This window comes from Trachurus japonicus, chromosome 1 (genome assembly GCF_045865225.1).
Source record: "Trachurus japonicus isolate A0001 chromosome 1, Traja_1.0".
In the NCBI taxonomy this organism is placed as follows: Eukaryota; Metazoa; Chordata; class Actinopteri; order Carangiformes; family Carangidae; genus Trachurus; species Trachurus japonicus.
In genome coordinates, this window is record NC_140907.1 from 3692543 (window position 1) to 3701754 (window position 9212).

Consider the following 9212-nt stretch of genomic DNA (forward strand, 5'->3'; position numbering starts at 1 on the left):
ATTGTAGAAGAAGAAGCTGTTTATTCCAACTGAACTCAAACTGTAGAAGGGGAAGCAAATGAAGGTACTGTACCACTTATACAGCACTCCTGACTCTATAAAGGGTTTATGTGTGGTAATGTAACTGACAGCTTTATTAAGAGTTAATAGATCACATACTTGGAACATGCTAAATTAATAATTATTGGAAACGGCAGTTCAGAGAACAGATCTCACTAGGTCTATTCAGTAGGCTCAGAGGCTTTCAATCATATCACATGACCTTCATCTGCTGATGAAGGTTTGGTCGTGTCGACTGTCCAACATAGACAACAACCAACCACAACAACTGATGAAATTAAAATTGATCGAAAGCTCCAGAATCGCTACTGAGTGTGAAAGCAATTTGGCAAATATACATCTCTCCTATTGATAACAATGCATTGATAAATTATGGTAATATATTCTTAAATGCTCCTGGGTCTGTAGATGTTAATGTTTTATATTGCACATGGCTTTTGGAGATGCTCTGCAGCTCTAACACAGAAGGTAAGAGGTCTTCCTATTGCACTGTGGGAAGGTGTGGTATCATGAGAGAGAACATTCTGGAAATCACGGATAACTCGCCATGCAGCAGATGTGTGACGTTGTGATAGCCAAAAGGAAGAAGGACATTTATGAGTATCTTACGGCTGCTTTATTAAGTAAATAAGATAAGAGAGGCCTTTATTGTCACTGCATTAAAACACAATGAAATTGCAACTGCCCATCACAGTGGTGGCGTTCATCATTCATCATCATCGTTACACATTATGAAAGCAGAAAACAGAAAAACACTCTTCAGCTTAAGAACAAGGATTAAAAGAAGATAAGAAGATGGACACAACATGGCAGGTAACATGGAATAAAGTGCTTTGAGTGTTGATATGTATGATATGGATTGATATATGTGGAGTTGTGTGTGTTTGTTGAGAGACTGGATGGCTTTGGGGAGAAAACTGTGCAAAAGTCTGTTGGTGCGTGTTTTTGTGGAACCTGTATCGCCTCCCTGAGGACAGGAGTTCAAAATGGACGTGACCGGGGTGGGAGGGGTCTCTGGTGATGTTTTTTTGCCCTGGAGAGGTATCAGGTGTCTTCTAGAGTATAGGAAGAGTTATAACTAATGCTTTTTTGTGCAGCTCTTATGACCTGCTCTTATGTTGTCATCACAATGAGGAGTCTCAGCAACAGCACCACTGCGTCACTGCTAGCTGACAGGGCCATCATCATCATCACAACTGTGTCGATCTCTGCCAAGGTTGCAAATTTGCTGTACCATGTGATGGTGCAGAGCAAATCTAGGAGTCATACAGTACGTTGAAGGATGGAGAAGCGGCACTCGGCTCTTTCTCATCCGTTCCCACTGCCTTTAGGCTGGCTGATCCATCTGTCAGCCCCCTGCAGAAGGCCCCGGCAAACCCCCGACTGAGGCAGGATGGATAAATGTTGTCACATCCCTGCTCATCCTGACACCACAGAGGAGAGAGAGGAAGAGAGAGAGAAGAGGGACCAGGTCACATCATCAGCATATCACATCTGGATTGTTTAGGGGGTGTGGTGTATGTGCTGTACACAGGGCCGTTGCTAGGAATTCTGGGCCCCCCAGAAGTAAGCGATCTGGCCATTTTGGCTAACATCCTGTCAGCGGATGGAGTTAGCAGTCCCCACCCTCGTCCCTACGTCACCACATTCACACGCATCCATTGGCTGCACGCAGAGAGGACCGCCCCTTTATGCCGTTCTCTCTCCTCATTGGATAAAGGTTGTAGGATACAAGGAAAGTTTTCTCCTCGGCTTACAGCAGAGCAGAGTGACTGACAGACCCGTGTTTCAGACCAAACACTCGATGTAAGTGATTCCCGTCGGAAGATATAACTATTTAAGACTTATATTAACACAAATATTCCGCTTACTTCTGCTTTAAAGAATACTAAAGTGGGCCCCTAACTTTTCCAGTTTTTTTTAGACTACGTATGTATTATCATTTTTTATTTAGCCTACTTTGTTTTGACGCTAATGCAGCATTACTGAGTATTAGTCAGGGTCTTATGCAGAATAAGTCATTATTCAGTCATACAAAGATTAGACTACTGGGGTTTTTTGTGGGCCCCACTGGGCACTGGGCCCCTAGAATTATCTTCACCTTACAACGGCCCTGGCTGTACAGTAAATCTGGGTGTCACAGCATTTTGCAGGCAAACTGGGTGATGGAAGGTCAACCTTTGAAGCTGTTTGATTTGCTGCTGAATGACAAATGGTCAGAAGAGTTTCAGTCCTGAGAGATATGGCCGCATACGGGCACTAGTGTGGCTGTTCATATGTAACGTCACTCCCAAACAAAGGGCTCCCTGTCACTGAGACTACAGTATATTTCTGTGGATAATGCCACAGTATCGTGCACATGTGAAAACACACACTCACACAACGCGAGCTCACTCCGCCTCGGGCAGGCAAGAGCGATAAATCAAACAAATAGCATCACAGTCTGGCGAAAGAAGCATTCCAACAGATAAAATGCTCTCCCACACAACAAAGCCACACTCACTGCGTAATTAATTGCAACAAATTGCCTCTTCCTCTCTCTGTCGGCCCCCACCTCGCCTCGACAAGCGCACTACACGCTCCTGCGCGCGCACACAAGCACACAAGCCAGCGGCACCGGTGTGTGTGCGCATAGCGGGTACACGCGCGCGCTTGCACGAGCCTGCACCCTTCATAAGTGCTTTAATGTGGCTTATTGCAGTGTGCGGTCCCCTTAGCCGTGGAAATATTCGCTTGACGGATGTGCTTTGTCGCCGGCGCTCCCCGACGGAGGGCGGCTGTCAGGGAGGAGATGATAACATTAACAGGGAGGCAAGGCGATGACAAATGCCTGTTATCAGCGAACGAGGCCGGTGACAAATCGAACGGCAGCGCCCAGGCAGCCCCGGCGCGGCGTAATAAAAAAGAAGATGGATGGCACACCCAGGCAGGGCCCGCGTTAATGCGATTTCCACTGCTCTCCCTGACTCCCAATTAAGGCTGGGAGGGAGGGAGGCAGGGAGGGAGGGAGGGGTGGTGGTGGTGGCAGGCAGGATGAGAGGGAGAGAGAGGGAGAGATGTGGAGCACAGGAGAGAGGAAAGAGAGACTGGGATGGAGATGAGAAGAAGATTGAATTGTGAAAGCCGGAAGGAAAATGAAGGTAGTTGCAGTGGCACATTAAAAAAAAAAAAAAAAAAAAAAAAAAGAGGACAGATGTCACTAAGGATGAAGTGAGTGTCAGGAACAAAGTGGAGGAACCACAACAGAACATGCAGCTCTAATTGTCTGCAGAGCCCATCTGCTCCCTCCCTCTCCTCCTCGCTCACTCACATCTCAATCAGGGCCCTGGCTGTCTCAGAGGTGCAGGGTTGTTATGTGTCTCAGCGGCCAGGTGGAACATCATTAGAGACATGAATGACCCCCCCTCCTCCTCCCCAATCATACCCCTCTCCCATCTCTCTTTACCCCTCCATTATGAAATGTCTGGGCAGATTCCTGCTCCGACAGGTTGAAGCTCCTTGATTAGCAGTATCAGTATGGATCGGTCCGGCATGCTCCTGTGGTTTTTCTGCTGGCCCAGGATTAAAGAGCTGCTCCCTAAATCAGCTCTTATAAAAACAGAGCTGACAGACAGCCTATGGCTTACGGGCAGACAGAGCTATAGCGATGAGCTACGACTCTTTCCAGGATGACTGTTCCAACTTATCCTGTCCAAGGACCCAGATGTTATCTCTTTGCTAAAAGGATCAGCGCAGGATATTGAGAAATTGCCTCGGGATGAGGGGGCATCTGTGCCCCAATACCCAAGGGCTGCTGTTTTGTCACTCTGACAGTGTTTTATAAAAGGCTGAGGAAGCTATGGGAAGCCTGCAGAAGTAGGGGCCCATATATCTCCTGCTATTACATCCAGGCTAGGAACAGAGGGTTGAAATGACAATGAAATATGGCCCCGACTCAGAGGGAGAAAAAGAGCAGGATCTAAAGAGGGACGCCTGAGTCTCCTCGGGAGCCTGCAGGGGCTGTGCTCCAAATCGGAGACAGATGCACAACAGTCCCAGACACTAACCCTGTGCTATACTGCTAACACACAGAGGTGAAAAGGAGAAGATATGTGGCTCAGAGTGGGAAGTCCTTAGAGAGAGCAGCCTCTCTGTGCCTTCGCTGATATTACTCTCAGAGAACAACGAGAAATTAGAGCCCTGCAGGGGAAGGAACAGTATAGGAAAAGAGAAAGGAGGAGGAGGAGAAGAAAAAGGAGGAGGAGAAGGAGGAGGAGGGGGGAATAGTCCAAACTCGGCAAGGACCCCTGCATCATTAAGTTGTCAAGTGGACGAGAGGCCCCGAAATATGACTTGGAGTTATTGCCGGGGCCAGGGCTGATGATATAAGAATTACAGTACATGGATCATAGCCGGATCGATAGGTAGACAAAGTCATTATGGAGGGGCTAGAGTTCAATGCCTCCCTGGGGCTGCAACTGAGGACAGAGGGCTAATATTTATCACCATGGCAATGTGTAACACACACAACACACAGGTGGGCAGCTATATTTTGCTTGTTGCTCTTATTTCCAAAGCTATCTGTTTCAGCTGTATTGATTCTTCGTGGCGTCTGTGGATGCAGAAAGGGAACTCTCCATGTGGTTCCTGTTTCGTCTGTATTCGTCAGCACGGCCGCGTCCCGTGAAGGATGTCGATACATAGGTGTGTGTTTACAGGTAAGCTAAATGTTCTCGGCATGCACATCAGTCAGTGTTGGGCATTCGTCCTTCTTTGCTCTCTCCGTCTCTGCAGCAGAGGGAAGCAGAGGGATGGGGAGCACGAGCAGGGCAGCATCGATCCTATCTGTGCCGAGAGAAATTAGGCATGAAATTAAAGCTCCCATCAAAGGCCAGGGCTGGCACTGTCACCTGATCCAGCACTATTTATACTCCCAAGAGATGATGATGATGTCTCCATCACACTGATGATTACAGGACAGAGAGAGAGAGAGACAGAGGTGGAGAAAGAGAGTCTCTCTCCCCTCCATCCACGCTGCCTCTGACCTGCCATCATTTATACTGCCAGGGCCCAAGTGCAAGGTTAGCGCCAGGCTGAGCCCCCATAAATCACTGCTCTGCTGGACGGAGAGAGGCCGGGGTCGACGCCTCTTGCAGCCAACCTCTGCTGATGAGAGAGTATTTATAGATCAGGAAGGAGAGAGGGAGGGAAAAGGGTGAGGGACTGAAGAGGCAGGGTGTGTAAAGATGAGCATGCACACACATACAGATGTGAAAACATTTATCTAAAGGTCTTCAAATGCACTTTTTTTTGCTTGAACACATGAAGTAAACTGTTCCTCTGGAGTAATATAAATCCATCCAACACAGAGGCCTCAGTTAGTTGAGGAAAAAACCCATGAGACAGTAGGGGGAGCCAGTTACCCACACATCGGACCCCATGTGTTCACTTTTAGCTGTTTCCCTCACACTCATTTTCACTACATTTTGACTTGACTGCAAAAAAAAATGCTTCTCATATAACCTAGTGGGCAGAAAGAAGACAGTCATGGTGCAAGGCAGTGGCTCATCAAAAACAATCAGTTCATAGGTCAAAACTTCCACATCAATTCCACACGTTTTCTCCAGTCACATTCTGTTATGCAGAGTCGCTGCCAAGCACAGTGTTTTGACAGCAGTACAGCGGGCCCAGCATGGTGCTGTAATGACCAGTGGCCAAAGATTGTCCAGGCTAAACACTGGTTACGGTCAACCACAAGATGACTGGGTGTCCCCTCTGTCGCACTTCTTTTTTTTTTTCTCCACAGCCTCTTTGCATGCTGCTGGTCTGATGCACGGCGTCCACCTCTGCAGCAAAAAAAAGCTGTGGCCCTGCGCCAGAATTTGAAGAAAGAATAACTTAAAAAGCTGCGTTTTTCAGGATAACAGCAGATCCCGTCAGACGCTCGGACTCGTGTGCGTGCTGTGATTTGAGTGTGAGCGTGATTTTGCTGTTTCGCCCTGAAATTGTGAAATGATTATGCTAATTGTGAGGAGATTTTCATTCGCAATGAGCGTGTGAACAGGGGCAGCAGTGGTGTGGAGGTCAGGAAAGCAGGCGTGTGATTGGTTCAAATCCAAATTTGTTAGCACTGGGAAAAGATGTGCATGTAGAGTAACTCAGAGATTCAGATTTTGATTTCAGAGGGAGATGTTTGGTATTTTTTGACCTTTTTTTTTTTTTACATGTATTTGGCAGTTGTAGTTACTTTTCAGAATTAGTAAAGATTAACAAATACAGTCCAACATTAGATCGTATATGAAGCCAGTGTAAACAAATACTAATGTTGGCTGAGTTGTTATAGATTTAATTACTTTGGGACAAAGTCAGCAACTCTGGCTATTGTTAGTACTGACAGTCAGGCTTCATCTCAGTGGTGGAAAATTTGGAAAAATGCCAAAGACTTTGCTGTATTGTAACTATTGTGTTTTTAACTGCAGGGCCGAAACAAGAAGCTGTTTGAAAAGGACAACTTGGATTAGGGAAATTGTAAAAAGTATGATTCATCTTCAGACAGTTGTTTTCACACATTTTATTGACTATACTATACTAACTGACTGAAAAATAATAATTAGGATGTTAATCAATAATAAAAATATTCAGGAGTTGCATTCCTTGTAGGGACTGTGTAGGGACATAAACACCAGTGTCCTTTTTATTACTGTCTCCTTTTAAAAAGTTACAATATGTGTTTTTAAATGCTCATTATAGCTGTAGCGATGCAGGTACAAGTCACAATAATGCTGCAAAAACAGGAATGTTTTTTTTCGAGATATTTTTGTACTTTATACTACTGTTGTTGCTGTAACAATAAATCTAATACTTAGATACAGAGATTTTTCTTTCTTTCTTTCTTTCTTTCTTTCTTTTTTACCACTGATTAAATTTTAATTTTGGTGTTATTACAATATAGGGCTACAGTTCTCTATCTTTTATTCTCCTAAACTACTGTAAAAAGTAAGAATAATTAATTAATTACTGTAATAATAATAATAATAAATAATAATAATAATAAAGTTTAAATTAATCAGTGTGTATCTTACACAGGCACCAGTTGCACAGGTTGGATAGTACAGTAGTTTTAAAAAGTGGCAACACATTCAGAAAAATACACTCATGATAAAGTGTCTTTGCACAGAATCTGTGATATGAAAATGAATTGACAACCACAGGACAAAGCCCTCCGTCCACCCCCGTCTACAGACCATCACCATGTCCCCACCCAGACACGCCTCTCCAGGACATGAAGGTCAGCGAGGCAGATAGGAGGGGTGTTTGATCGATAAGCACCACCTAACCCCTCGGCTCACTGACAGCTCCCGTAAAGTGTTCAGCAGGACTCGTATCAAATGCATCAACCCTTTAGCCCCCCCACACACACACCACAGCCACCACTTGCCCACCCCCCACACTTTAAAGGAGAACTGTCAGTAACTGCCACTGTCACATACCAGTCAGGTGCTTTCAACACACTGATAATGTGCCAAGGAATTTCACCAGGACTGTTGTCCCAACTGTATGGGAGAGGATGTGTGTGTGTTAGCAGGGGAGCTGCTGAAAGTTCTGTTTTGTGTGTGTGCGTGGTGCGTGTGTGTCTATTGTGACCCAGTTTTCTGTTTAATCACTTCAGATGCAAAAATAAATAGACTTACTACATATTTCAATTGCCTTTGTAGCATTTCATTTATTTTCAGGAAGTACAGAGTCTGGGCCAAAACAGACAAAAATTCATCACAAATGGAAAAAAAAACTTGCTGGCCAAGATGAGATGTGGGGATGTTTTTTTTTTTTTGTTTTTTTTCAGAGACTCCTTGTTAAAAGAGACCTGCTACTCCCTGTATGTCACCAGAGGAGAGGTGCTCCTCAGTGACCCACATCACAGATGTTGGAGGTGGAAAAGTCCTTTGTGTGAAGTCTGAGAATACTATGTTTGTGTGTCCTCCGCCTGCATTCTTAGGATCTTAACACATCGACGACTTGTGTCCTTAAACTGAGACGCAGCAAAGCGGGCTGCAGGCTCACAGAGTCGGTGTTTGTGTGTCTTAGAGTGTGGAGGGTGGGGGGTTAAAGGGGTGACAAGGAGATAGTGTCGCTGATTGACACGTGAAGAGCAACTAAAAAACGCTCCCCTTTGGAATGCGACAATCTCCCAGCGTCCCATGTTGCTGTGTGTCCGACAGTGAATTGTTAAAAGCATTCCTGGCAGTTGGGGTGAGGGTGAAAAGAGGGTGAAAGGAGACGGTCTGGTGCTAAAAGAGGAGTTTGTTTACCCCTAAAGAGGATGAACCGTATCCCAACTGCCCTGCAACCTAATAACCTGGAAAAGATAAAGATAGGGGGGGAAAGACGGAGATGAATTTGATGAAAAGTTCTCATGTTACGGACATTTCAGAAATCGCTATAGCTTCCATTTGCTCCCATCTTTTCTCTCTTAAAACAAGTCACCCCACATTCTGCATTTTAACTGAGGACAGGAGTTCAAAAGAGGCTTGGTGGTCCCTGAGCTCCTGTGGTCACATAACTACTACCCCCCACTCAACCACCCCAAACCTATACCACTGAGGCAGGCAAGGTGGTGGTGCTGGTGGTCACGCAATGAGGCGAGCTCCTTTTGGAGCGGCAGGTTAAACCGACCACACGACAGGGGCAAAAGGCCTTGGCTTACAAGGTCTAATTGGTTCCACAGGTTGCAGACTACAGAGGAAAGAGGGGGGGACAGGGAGGAGGAGGAGGGGGAGAGGGGGGGGGGAGTAACAGCAGGGAGTGAGAGACAGATAAATGGTAGGAGAAGAGAGGAGAGAGGAGGGTACAGGAAGGAGTTATCGGACAAGGGAGGGAGGGAGGGAGGGAGGGAGGGGGGCGTAAAGGACAGATAGAATATGAGATGAGAGATGTAAAAGACAGGAAAGAGACGAAATAAGGAAGAGAAGGAAAGATAGAGAGATGAAATAGGAGGACAAGGAGAGGAGCAGAGGAATCCTGTTTCCATGATGCAACTGTGGGGTTTGATAGTGACTTTTACTGCAGTGCTGAGACTGGTTTTATCAGGGAGAGCTGGTGGAAATGTCAGCTTGCAGTCCCAGCTACCACAACATAAATGTGATTTGATAGATACTAGATAGATACTGTAGATA